Here is a 13,133-nt window from a genome sequence, read left to right as displayed (position 1 = left end):
TAACCAAATTTGGTTTGCTGGATCCTAACCAGTCATAAGAATTGTCCCCCGTTTGATTAGTGGTAAATATGTGCACTACGGTGCCTTTATATTGTGTAGGGCATATAGGTGGTTTTTCATACACCCTCTTAATTTAAACGACAGGAACCCCCCCCATACCCTAAGTACCACCTCATTGAGCCCTTTTTTTTCATTAAAAGAAAAACCCTCCTAATAAAGTATTTGATCAGTAGGAACTGCTGAAGCTATCACTTACCTCTAGGATTTGGGGCTGTGGTCCTCAATTTGCATAACCAAAGAATGAATGACTTTTGGGGAGCAAGAAGGGGTAAACCACACCCCTTAGGAGCAACAAAACCAAGTGCTGTTCAAGTGAAGGTTACCTGCTGGTGGATATCAAAATATTTATATTTTGGTTTTTTTTTTTTTTAATTTATGGGGCAATGCTTTTTCAGTTACAAAAGGTTTCAGTATATCGGCCCTCTTATTAATGGAACATGGGGGCAACATGTTACTTCTGTAGGAGGTCACATAACATATCAAGATGTAAAATACTGTATCAGTGTGTTCTTCCAATCAGTATTAATGCATTTTCTGCTATCTTGGATTGGTGTTAATCTGCTGACTCTGGGTTATTTGGTACAGGACCACTAAGCCTCAAAAGCACTAAAGCTTATCATACACTGGGGTTCTATGTATAAATTGAACACATTTATGTATTGGATAAAAAAAAAAAAACCTGTGTGGCTGATAAGAAAATTGGGAATAAAATTTCCAGTTTCTGTATTTCAATTGTGATTATTTTTTTTGCCCATCTGAAAGATGTCTGGATAACAGCATACCCAGCTCCTACCTACAATCAACACTAGAGGAAGCTCACTGCCAATTGCTATGCAAAAAAACCTGCATTTCACCACTACTAGAGGGTGCTTATTGCATAAAAGTACAATGTTTATTAGTTGGCATTGTGCTCCCTCTAGTGGTGGCTGCAGCTAGCCAAAATTAATTTTCTCAATGCTGGAGATTGAGCTTTATATTGTGGGGGATGGGAGTGCTATACACAGTTGACTAGCAGTATGTCTTATACAGTGTTCCTTAATGCAGCCCCCACATACCCTACAAGGGCTTAACACTAAAACATTATTGCTGGTATATTAGCCTGAGCTACAGGAAAAATGACAGCTTTCCACCAGCATAACAGAACTGACAGGTTCTTGAAAACCCAGCTAGTTCCTGTTTTCTCCCTTCACCCAGTAATTACATGTCCACTGGGCCTAATGGAGAAAATCTAAGTTACTTAGGCTATGTGCGCACAGTGCGTTTTTGCACGTTTTTCGGGTGCGTTTTTGGCCTCAAAACTGCAGGACTTTGCTTCCCCAGCAAAGTCTATGAGTTTTCATTTTTGCTGTCCGCACACATCTGGTTTTTTTACCTGCGTTTTTGAGTTAAAGAAAAAAAAAAATGGACATGTCAGTTCTTTCCTGCGTTTTTCTGCGTTTTCCCCCCATGCAATGCATTGGAAAAACGCAGCAAAACGCAGAGATCAAAAACGCAGCCAAAACGCATGCGTTTTCTGATGCGTTTTTTCGACGCAGGTGCGTTTTTGTGCGTTTTTAGCGGCCAAAAACGCACAAAAACGCAGCGTCAAAAAGACGCAGTGTGCGAACCTAGCCTTAGGCTGCTTTCACACCTCCGGTTTTAGCAGAGCCAGCCAATCCGGCTCTAAAACCTATGCAACGGATGCGGCGACAAAACCGCATCCTTTGCATAAGTTTTTGACATGCGGCCTGTCTGGTTTTTGCTGCTTGCGGTACTGAGCATGCGCAGTGGAAAAAACCACATGCGGCGGCCGGATGCGGTGTTTGCTGCAGGACGCCGCATGCGGCGTCCATAGGCATGCATTGCAAATCGCGCTGCATGCGGCGTCCATAGGCATGCATTGCAAATCGCGCTGCATGCGGCGTCCATAGGCATGCATTGCAAATCGCGCTGCATGCGGCGTCCATAGGCATGCATTGCAAATCGCGCTGCATGCGTTTTTTGTTTTTTTTTGCCGGACAAAACGTGCCAGGCAACGTTCCAACCAGCCGCCACATCGGCTAAATCTGCCGCATGCGGCAAAAACCGGACCGAACGCAAGCCCATGCGGCACAATCCGGCACTAATGAAAGTCTACGCAAAAAAAACGCAACCGGCGGCAAAAAAAAAAAAACTTGCGGTTTTTCTGCAAAGCGCCGGATTGTGCCGCACAAGAAAAACCGGATGTGTGAAAGCAGCCTGACCGGTAATGGTTTTTTCCAGAGCCCATGCCCACACCACCAGTTGGGCTCTGGCAAAACACATTACCGGTAAGTAACTTAGATTTTTCCTCTTCTTTTTTATTGGTACCGTATATAAATTTTTTTTTTTTTTTCTACAAACACCTTTGGATCACTGATTTTGAACATTTTCCCTTTGAGTATAGCAACCGTGCACATTCTTTGTTTAAATATATAAAAAAAAAATTACATTTCTTCAGCGCTCTATTGGGAGACCCAGACGATTGGGGTATAGCTACTGCCCTCTGGAGGCCACACAAAGCACTACATTAAAAGTGCAAGGCCCCTCCCCCTCTGGCTATACCCCCCCCCCGTGGTATCACGGGTTCTCCAGTTTTAGCTTTGTGTGCGAAGGAGGTCAGACATTCCATGCATAGCTCCACAGATTTTAGTCAGCAGTAGCTGCTGACTATTTCGGATGGAAGAAAAGAGGACACATATAGTGTCCCCAGCATGCTCCCTTCTCACCCCTGGATGGTGTTGTAAGGTTGAGGTACCTATTGCTGGTACAGGGCTGGAGCCTGACATGCTGTTTTCCTTCCACATCCCCTGGTAGGGCTCTGTGGAAGTGGGATCCTGCCGGCCTCTCAGCTCTGACGCCGGGCTCCATCCACAGACCCATTAGAACCTGATGGAGACGGAGCAGGAGTACGATCAGGGACAGGCCCTGCATCATACAGGTACTCTGTGTCCCCGGCAGGCACAGACACACTCCGGGCTGGCTGGGTGTTGTAGTGCGCCGGGGACCGCAACGTTGGAGCCAGTGTCCCTACAGATTACTGGGGGATTGTTTGTGTATGGGAACGCAGCGCCGACCCCCTCTGGACCGGGCGGCGCTGCTGTGACTTGTGGTGCGCCGGGGATCCGCCGTCCGCGCTTTTACGGCGGCGGCGGTTATAAATTGAGTCCCCGGCTTTTTGGGCCTAGGACGCCGGCAGCTCCGATTCGTTCCCGCCCCCACCCTGTCATTCAGGGTAGGGGAGAGACGCTGTTCGCTAGCAGCGACGAGGGCTGGAGCCTGATTTACATGCTCCAGCCCTCACACTATGCACAGAGGGAAGCTGGCTTCCCGCTCTTGGCCAGGAACGCCCAGGGCCCGCCCCCCTTCTCTCTCAGGACGCCGGCAGCCATTACATGCAGTCTGGCTGGAGGAAGGACGCAAGGCTCTGGGAGACCTGGACTAGGGGCTATCTGGCGACCACACACCCGCTTTTTAAGCGGGCGGTAAGCGATTTTTCTGTGCTGGTCCCTCTAGTGCCTCACGGTGTATTGGTGTACATGTGGGGCTAATCTACCAGCAGGCTCCGATGACCCCCATTGTGTGCAATGCTCCGACCCGGTGCTGCTTCGCCAGCCGGAGTCAGGAGGGAGAGTGACCCAGGCTGAGACGCCTGTAAGTCCTGCCCCGGTGACAGGGACAGACTTTGCAGTTTTTGCTGATAATATGTCTGTCTCTATGGCAAAAATACTTGAAACCTTGCAATCTATGCATGGGGCTCAGTCTTTGGGCACGGCGAGGCCTCTGTCCTCAGGTCCCCCTCACTTGGAATTAATCCAGCCCACAGGGGAGTCCCCGGCTTCACAGGCCGAGGATTATGAGTCAGATGATAGCCCCAGCCACCCTAAGCGAGCTCGCTGGGAAAGACCCTCGACGTCATCACACTGCTCAGGGTCTCAGCGCAATCAGTCTCCCTGTGATGTGTCTGATGAGAGTGATCAGGAATCCATTCCTGGAACCCCTCTCAACCTGGATACCCCTGATGGGGATGCCATGGTAAACGACCTTATCTCAGCCATCAATAGGCTGTTGGATATTTCTCCCCCAGCCCCTTCAGCAGAAGAGGCGGCTGCGGAGCAGGAGAAGTTTCGTTTCCTTTATCCCAAGCGTAAATTGAGTGCTTTGTTGGATCACGCTGACTTCAGAGAATCAATCCAGAAGCACGACGCTCACCCAGAAAGGCGTTTCTCTAAACGATCTAAAGATACGCGTTTCCCTTTCCCCCCTGAGGTGGTCAAGCGCTGGACACAGTGTCCAAAGGTAGACCCCCCGATTTCCAAACTCGCAGCTAGGTCCATAGTTGCAGTGGAGGATGGCGCTTCACTTAAAGATGCCAATGACAGACAGATGGACTTTTGGTTAAAATCTGTCTATGAAGCTATCGGCGCGTCGTTTGCTCCGGCATTCGCAGCCGTATGGGCACTCCAGGCTATTTCAGCTGGCTTAGCAAAAGTGGATGCTATCATACATCCAGCAGTGCCGCAAGTGGCGCACCTTACCACGCAGATGTCGGCGTTTGCGTCTTACGCTATCAATGCGGTCCTAGAATCTACCAGTCGCACCTCAATGGCGTCCGCCAATTCGGTAGTTTTGCGCAGAGCCTTGTGGTTAAAGGACTGGAAAGCAGATGCTGGTTCCAAAAAATGTTTAACCAGTTTGCCTTTATCTAGAGATAGACTGTTTGGCGAGCCATTGGCTGATATCATTAAGCAGTCTAAGGGTAAAGACTCCTCTTTACCACAACCCAGAACAACCAAACCTCAGCAGAAAAAGTGGCAGCAGAGGTTTCAGTCCTTTCGAGGTTCGGGCAAGACACCATTTACCTCGTACAAAGGGACTCAGAGGACGCAAAGAAACTCAGATTCGTGGCGGGCTCACACGCGCCCCAAGAAAGCAAATGGAGGTACCGCTTCCAAAGCGGCTACCTCATGACTTCCAGCCCCCTCCCTCCGCATCGCCGGTCGGGGGCAGGCTCTCCCGCTTTTCCGGCATTTGGATGTCACAGGTCAAAGACCGGTGGGTGACGGACATTTTGTCTCGCGGGTACAGAATCGAGTTCAATTCTCGTCCTCCAGCTCGGTTCTTCAGAACCTCCCCACGTCCAGACCGAGCAGATGCTCTGCTGCAGGCGGTGGGCTCCCTAAGAGCGGAAGGAGTGGTGATCCCAGTCCCTCCTCAGGAACAAGGGCAAGGGTTTTACTCCAATCTCTTTGTGGTTCCAAAAAAGGACGGCTCGTTCCGTCCTGTTCTGGACCTAAAACGGCTCAACAAACATGTGCACGCCAGGAAGTTCCGGATGGAAACCCTGCGTTCTGTCATTGCCTCAATGTCCAGAGGAGACTTCCTTGCCTCAATAGACATCAAAGATGCTTATCTCCACGTGCCAATTGCTACAGAACATCAACGTTTTCTACGTTTTGTGATAGGAGACGACCATTTTCAGTTCGTAGCTCTGCCATTTGGTCTGGCAACAGCCCCACGGGTCTTCACCAAGGTCATGGCGGCGGTGGTAGCAGTCTTGCACTCTCAGGGACACTCGGTGATCCCTTACCTAGACTATTTATTGGTCAAAGCTCCCTCTCAAGAGGCATGTCAGCACAGCCTGAATGCTACGCTGGAGACCCTACAGTCTTTCGGATGGATCATCAACTTTCCAAAGTCGATCCTATCACCGACTCAATCACTAACGTATCTTGGCATGGAGTTTCATACTCTAGCAGCGATAGTGAAGCTTCCGCTGAACAAGCAGCGGTCACTACAGACAGGGGTGCAATCTCTTCTGCAGGGCCAGTTGCATCCCTTGCGGCGCCTCATGCATTTCCTAGGGAAGATGGTGGCAGCCATGGAAGCAGTTCCCTTTGCGCAGTTTCATCTGCGCCCACTTCAATGGGACATTCTCCGCCAATGGGACGGGAAGTCAACGTCCCTGGACAGGAAAGTCTCGCTTTCCCAGACGGCCAAGGACTCCCTACAATGGTGGCTCCTTCCCACCTCATTGTCTCAGGGAAGATCCTTCCTGCCCCCATCCTGGGCAGTAGTCACGACAGATGCGAGTCTGTCAGGGTGGGGAGCAGTATTTCTCCACCACAGGGCTCAGGGGACGTGGACACCGCAGGAGTCCACCCTTCAGATCAATGTTCTGGAGATCAGAGCAGTGTATCTTGCTCTACTGGCCTTCCAACAGTGGCTGGAAGGAAAGCAGATCCGAATCCAATCGGACAACTCCACAGCGGTGGCATACATCAACCACCAAGGAGGGACGCGCAGTCGGCAAGCCTTCCAAGAAGTCCGGCGCATTCTAATGTGGGTGGAGGACAGAGCATCCACCATATCCGCGGTTCACATCCCAGGCGTAGAAAACTGGGAAGCAGACTTCCTCAGTCGCCAGGGCATGGACGCAGGGGAATGGTCCCTTCACCCGGACGTGTTTCAGGAAATCTGTCGCCGCTGGGGAGTGCCGGACGTCGACCTAATGGCATCCCGGCACAACAACAAGGTCCCGGCATTCATGGCGAGGTCGCGCGATCAAAGAGCTCTGGCGGCAGACGCCTTGGTTCAAGATTGGTCGCAGTTTCAGCTCCCATACGTGTTTCCGCCTCTGGCGCTCTTGCCCAGAGTGCTACGCAAGATCAGATCCGAGTGCAGCCGCATCATACTCGTCGCTCCAGACTGGCCGAGGAGGTCGTGGTATCCGGATCTGTGGCATCTCACGATCGGTCGACCGTGGTCACTGCCAGACCGACCAGACTTACTGTCCCAAGGGCCGTTTTTCCATCAGAATTCTGCGGCCCTGAACCTGACTGTGTGGCCATTGAGTCCTGGATCCTAGCATCTGCAGGATTATCTCAAGGAGTCGTTGCCACAATGAGACAAGCTAGAAAGTCGAATTCGGCTAAGATCTACCACAGAACGTGGAAGATTTTCTTATCCTGGTGCTCTACTCAGGGAGTGTCTCCCTGGCCATTTGCATTGCCCAAGTTTCTTTCCTTCCTGCAATCGGGGTTAGAAAAGGGCTTGTCGCTCAGCTCCCTTAAAGGGCAAGTTTCGGCACTATCCGTGTTTTTTCAGAAGCGTCTAGCACGTCTTTCTAAGGTGCGCACGTTCCTGCAGGGGGTCTGTCATATTGTGCCCCCGTACAAGCGGCCGTTAGATCCATGGGATCTGAACAGGGTACTAGTTGCTCTCCAGAAGCCGCCCTTCGAGCCTCTGAAGGAAGTTTCCTTTTCTCGGCTGTCACAGAAAGTGGCGTTTCTTGTTGCGATCACATCGCTTCGGCGAGTGTCTGAGCTGGCAGCTCTGTCATCCAAGGCTCCCTTCCTGGTGTTCCACCAGGACAAGGTAGTGCTGCGCCCTATTCCGGAGTTTCTCCCTAAAGTCGTATCCTCTTTTCATCTTAATCAGGATATATCCTTGCCTTCGTTTTGTCCTCATCCGGTTCACCGGTATGAAAAGGACTTACGTTTGCTAGATCTGGTGAGAGCACTCAGAATCTACATTTCCCGCACGGCGCCCATGCGCCGTGCCGATGCACTTTTTGTCCTTGTCGCTGGTCCGCGCAAGGGGTTGCAGGCTTCTAAAGCCACCCTGGCTCGATGGATCAAAGAACCAATTCTAGAGGCCTACCGTTCTGCGGGGCTTCCGGTTCCTTCAGGGCTAAAAGCCCACTCAACCAGAGCCGTGGGTGCGTCCTGGGCATTACGTCACCAGGCTTCGGCTCAACAGGTGTGCCAGGCAGCTACCTGGTCCAGTCTGCACACTTTCACCAAGCATTATCAGGTGCATACCTATGCTTCGGCGGATGCCAGCTTAGGTAGAAGAGTCCTGCAGGCGGCAGTGACACCCCCGTAGGGGAGGGCTGTTTTGCAGCTCTAACATGAGGTATTTCTTTACCCACCCAGGGACAGCTTTTGGACGTCCCAATCGTCTGGGTCTCCCAATAGAGCGCTGAAGAAGAAGGGAATTTTGTTACTTACCGTAAATTCCTTTTCTTCTAGCTCTTATTGGGAGACCCAGCACCCGCCCTGTTGTCCTTCGGGATGTTTTTTTGTTGTTTGCGGGTACACATGTTGTTCATGTTGAACGGTTTTTCAGTTCTCCGATGTTATTCGGAGTTAATTTGTTTAAACCAGTTATTGGCTTCCTCCTTCTTGCTTTGGCACTAAAACTGGAGAACCCGTGATACCACGGGGGGGGTATAGCCAGAGGGGGAGGGGCCTTGCACTTTTAATGTAGTGCTTTGTGTGGCCTCCAGAGGGCAGTAGCTATACCCCAATCGTCTGGGTCTCCCAATAAGAGCTAGAAGAAAAGGAATTTACGGTAAGTAACAAAATTCCCTTCTTTATTCCTTTCTTGTAACTAAGTCTTACAATTAGCACTATATAGAAATTTTGACCAACATCTTTGAGTAATGTTCCCCATCTTGTTGTAACGTGCCAATCATTGTTCCCTTGTAGTATTGTGCCCCATCCCATAGTAATGTGCCCATCCTAGTCCCCATCCTATAGTAATGTCCCCAATATATAGTAATGTGCCCATCCTTGTCCCCTTGTAGTATTGTGCCCCATCCTAATCCCCATCCCACAGTAATGTGCTCATACTTGTCCCCATCTTATCATAATGTGCCCATCCTGTACTAATGTGTTCATCCTTGTCCCCAATCTATAGTAATGTGCCTAACCTTGTCCCCCATCTTATAATAATGTTCCCCATCCTTGTCCCCTTGTAGCAATGTCCCCATCCTATAGTAATGTACCCAGCATTATCCCTATTCTATAGTAATGTTTCCCATCCTTGTCCCCTTGTAGTAATGTCCCTATCCTGTAGCAATGTGCCCATCCTAGTTCCCATCCCACAGTAATGTGCTCATCCTTGTCCCCAATCTATAGTAATGTGCCTAACCTTGTCCCCTTGTAGTAATGTACCCAGCATTATCTCTATTCTATAGTAATGTGCCATCCTTGTCCCCATTTTATAGTAATAATGTCCCCATCCAATAGTAAATGTGCCCATGTGGGTGGGTGGGGGCGGGCAGTGGCTATAACTTACTGATTGCTCTCCTCACCTTCCACAGACTCCGAAGTGAAGCTGAGGGGAGTGGTCTCTGGCCCCAGATCCACAGTGATTGGAGAGACCGGCCTTGTGACCGATCTCTCCAATCAGAGCTGGGGGCGGGTGAAACAGGTCACCCAGCTCCAGCCAATGATCAGGGCTACAGCTGCACTGACCATGGCTGGATTTCAATGTTTTCAGCCATTTTTAATGGCTGAAACATTACAGTGGCTGTGATTGGCTGAGCGGCGTTCATCAGCCAATCACAGCCTCCGTAGGTCCGGGGAGGAGACACCACCCCTCCTGAGGTCCCCTCCTCCCCGAATCTAAAATATTTGCAAAGCGATCATAGCCACTGGGTTTCGCCATGACGTACTGGGTATGTCATGGGTCCTTAAGTATCAGGGAGCCATAATGTACCCAGTACATCATAGGTCGCTAAGGGGTTAATGTGCCGTCCTTCACACACAAACCCCCCCCCCCCCCCCAAAAAAAACCCAACAACACTTCACCTGTCCCGCGTTCCCTCGGCTGCCTCATCTCTGCTTCGTGCGGCCCCCAGGCCCGTGCCTCTGTTTACTATCGCGGCAGGTGCAGGATCCACTGTCAGTGATTTGTCAGATGATTATGCTGCCGTCGCAAGAGCGCAGCGCCAGCAAAACATTCATCTGACATAAATCACTGACAATGGCTGCGGCCCCTGCATTGGCTGCGATAGTGAACAGGGGCACGGGCCTGGGGGCCGCGTGTTTAAGACCCCTGATCTAGTAAATCCTATACACTGTACCAGGGATCTTTCGACATCCAGAGTATGGAACCTTTTCTTCTTTCAGGTTTTTAGGAGTGGCACAGAATGAAGGAAGGAATGCCTCCTAGGATCTATGGATGTTCTTGGCCACTTTAAACAAATAGAGTAGTCCTAAGAACAGACTCTGCCTATCGTCTAGGATCTGGGAGTATGGCGGATTGACTGAGAGCCTGCAAATCACCCTTCTAGCTGAGGTTACTGCTAACAGCAGGACTACTTTAAGGCCATGTGCCCACAGGGAAAGTATCCTGCGGATATATAAGTATGTTTCACCATACTCTACCTAGCCATCTCCTAGGGAATACAATAAAAAAAAAAAAATCTTAGTGGGAAAGCAATGGAGATCACTCAATGCTCCACAGTTAATGGAGGCTTAATGGTCTCACAAGGCCGACCGCGCCTGGTTATTTGGCTGAGCCGACTGCCACTCATACTTGAGTGTTTGCCTCCACTGCTATGTTGCTGTGGGATCGGTTGATCCTGCTGGTGTCGCAGGTGGAGGGGATGCGCTTGCCACGCTTGGGTCCGGGGCTTCTGCTGCTCGGTGGCTCGAGCGGTGGGCCGGACCCAGGGACTCTAGCAGTGCTCCTCACCCGTGAGTCAAATGGGGATGGTATGTTTAGGGAGATTGTTCGTGACGCCACCCACGGGTCGTGGTGATAATGACACCACCGCTGCTGGTAACAGGGATCCCGGGAGAGATGGTAAGGTGCAGCTGAGATGATGTCCCCTCAGTGGGCAGGGGTTGGTGATCCCGGGGCCCGATAGTGTAACGGGGAGGCCGGATGGCTGGGGTGCCGGACGACACTGGTGTACTCACTCAGACAATCACTGACAGTCGTAGGTAAACCAAAACGGCCGGATGGACGGGTCCCGCAGCCGGCTGCAGTGTTGTGCTCTCCCCGGACGGCTGATGGTGGCTGTCTTTCCCTGCACCTTTGAGAATGTTCTTGACTCCTGTGGTTGCCCACCGGTAGTCTTCTCCCCGGTGTATAGGTGCCGTAGAAGCCCGTTTTGCCTGCAGGCGCTGACCCTTGGATCTCTAGCCTGTGGTGGTGGCTGTATATCCTCTCTGGGTGGGCGGTTGCCTTCAAATCGGGACTTTAGTAGTTGAGAAACCCCTGGGCTTCCTGTCACATTTGGATTTGACTATTGACGGCGGCTCCAAGCCTGGTCGGGGTCCGATGGCCCTGCCTGTGTGCTTAGCTTCACTCCGTTCCCCGGTCCGGTACCAGTGGGCCGATCCCAGTCCTTACAGCTCGGCAGCGTTCCACCAAATCCTGCAGACGGCCACCACCGTCTGCCAACCTTGCTGTCAGTGTCTGGGCTCCAACCCAGATACCTCAAGTGTTCACTCTTCTCACTATCACCTCCTGAACTGAACTGTCACTTTTCCCGCCTCCAGGCCTGTGAACTCCTCGGTGGTGGGGCCAACCGCCTGGTGTGGACATCAGACTCTGGAGGGAGGCAACAAGGGTTTTTGGTTTGGCTGGTTAACTGCCTAGGGTGGGTGTGTGGGTGTTACTGTGTATGTGACTACCTGGCTAGTCCAGGACGTCACACTGGGCCTCCATAACTAGAGGCGGGCATGAGCGCCTGTTACCCCAGCACACTCCTTTATGGCCCCTGTCCTCCACGTCACGTTCTAGTGATGGACTGCGCCATCTTGCGAGCCCCACACGTGTGCCGTATTTCCCACTCCACTTACTGTCCTATAGTACTGACATCATACGGCCACAGATGCTAGCACATGCTTACGGATCTTTGTGCGGCGCTGTCAACCGCAGGGATAGCCAAGGCTTCGGAATGTGTGTGCAGACCTGGACAGCACTGGGCAGACGATACGGACCCCTCCAGGAATCCACCACTCTCGATGCCTGCACCCGCCACAGCCCTAGGGAGACACATTCAAGGCTGAACTCTGGTAAGGTAAGCTGTTCTTCCGGTCGCCCATTAAGGCCCAGGATAAGCCACCTTCACAATGGCCGTACCATCCCCGGTATCATCTTGGGACAAAAAAAAAAACCAAAAAAAACCCACTGATTGAGGAGAGGAGCTGCCTCTCTTTAAGTGAGTTTCCTGTCATAAGATAGGTGGAGCTCTCTCGTCATGGAGAGGGGGAGAAATCTATAATATAATATAATATATTTATATATATATATATATATATATATATATATATATATATATATATTTATTTATTTATTACACACACACACACACACACACACACACATATATACATACATACACACAGTCAGCATTGTTGAAGATTGAGAAGGCAAATCTGGTAATTAACCAGTGTTATCTTTTGTGTGGAGTCTGGCTGTGTCTGACAGACTGTTCTCCAACCTCAGAGCTGTATGAGCTTATGTAATCTGCTTAGACATTTTAGAAGGTCTTTGCAGAGTAAAGTGTGGACTAGCTGGATGTTTATTATTTTTGGTCTGTCCAGAAGTGGAATAATAAAAAAAAAAAATTATATAAAAAAATTCAAAAGTTTTGCTTTAAATCAAATATTTTTATTGAGATACCATTTTAATGTTCTTTTTTTTTTGGGGGGGGGGGGGGGTTTACCAGTCTTATTTATAAAAAGTGTTTTAAACATTCCCAGGAGAGAAGAAGAGAAAAAACAAAAACCACCACACACAACAATTAAAAAAGGGGTTGTCCGAAACCAAGTAGGTTCCAAGCTGGGAGAACAAAGACAATATCAGCCTCAGACATGGAATGTCCTCAGTAACATTTATTTTGAAGGCTGGTCTTTGCTCTCCCCGCTTGGTGCTCTCTTTTTTTCATTGCATGCTGTCTGGGTCTTTGACGAGGGAGCACACAATGTCAGTGCACATTGAAAAGGAATATATAGAGAAGTGAACACACACTGAGCATGTGTCAGAATTGATAACTTGCACATGCTCAGTGGGGGGCAAAGAAAAGCCCAGTCCCTAGAAGGGATGTCACTGATCACTTAGTTTCAGGGTCATGGCCACAGCTGAGGCAGTGACAGCAGCACCAGCCTTCTAATCACTTGTTTGAGAATCTCCAGTACATGCTGGGATGCTTAAAAAAGGAGGAGAGGTTATCGGAAGTTTAATATAAGAAAGAAAAGCAAAAGATTTTATTTTTTTTTATTTTAAAACATTAGAAAAGTAGTTAGATAATAAAATAGATATTTAGTATA

The 13,133-nt window shown here is 50.0% G+C and overlaps 1 protein-coding gene across 1 annotated transcript in view; it reads left to right on the top strand.

Annotated features, from left to right (window-relative positions):
- RIC8B (RIC8 guanine nucleotide exchange factor B) overlaps positions 1–792 on the top strand; it is a 33,402-nt gene extending 32,610 nt beyond the window's left edge. Inside the window, exon 10 of the mRNA XM_075344273.1 lies at positions 1–792. This exon is cut by the window's left edge and continues 804 nt beyond it. The gene's annotated coding sequence lies outside the window, so the exon portion shown is untranslated.
- The last annotated feature ends 12,341 nt before the right edge of the window (positions 793–13,133 follow it).

The sequence above is a fragment of the Anomaloglossus baeobatrachus genome, chromosome 4 (genome assembly GCF_048569485.1).
Source record: "Anomaloglossus baeobatrachus isolate aAnoBae1 chromosome 4, aAnoBae1.hap1, whole genome shotgun sequence".
Lineage (NCBI taxonomy): Eukaryota > Metazoa > Chordata > Amphibia > Anura > Aromobatidae > Anomaloglossus > Anomaloglossus baeobatrachus.
The sequence above is the reverse complement of the archived record's forward strand: the minus strand, read 5'-3'. Positions and strand labels throughout refer to the sequence as shown.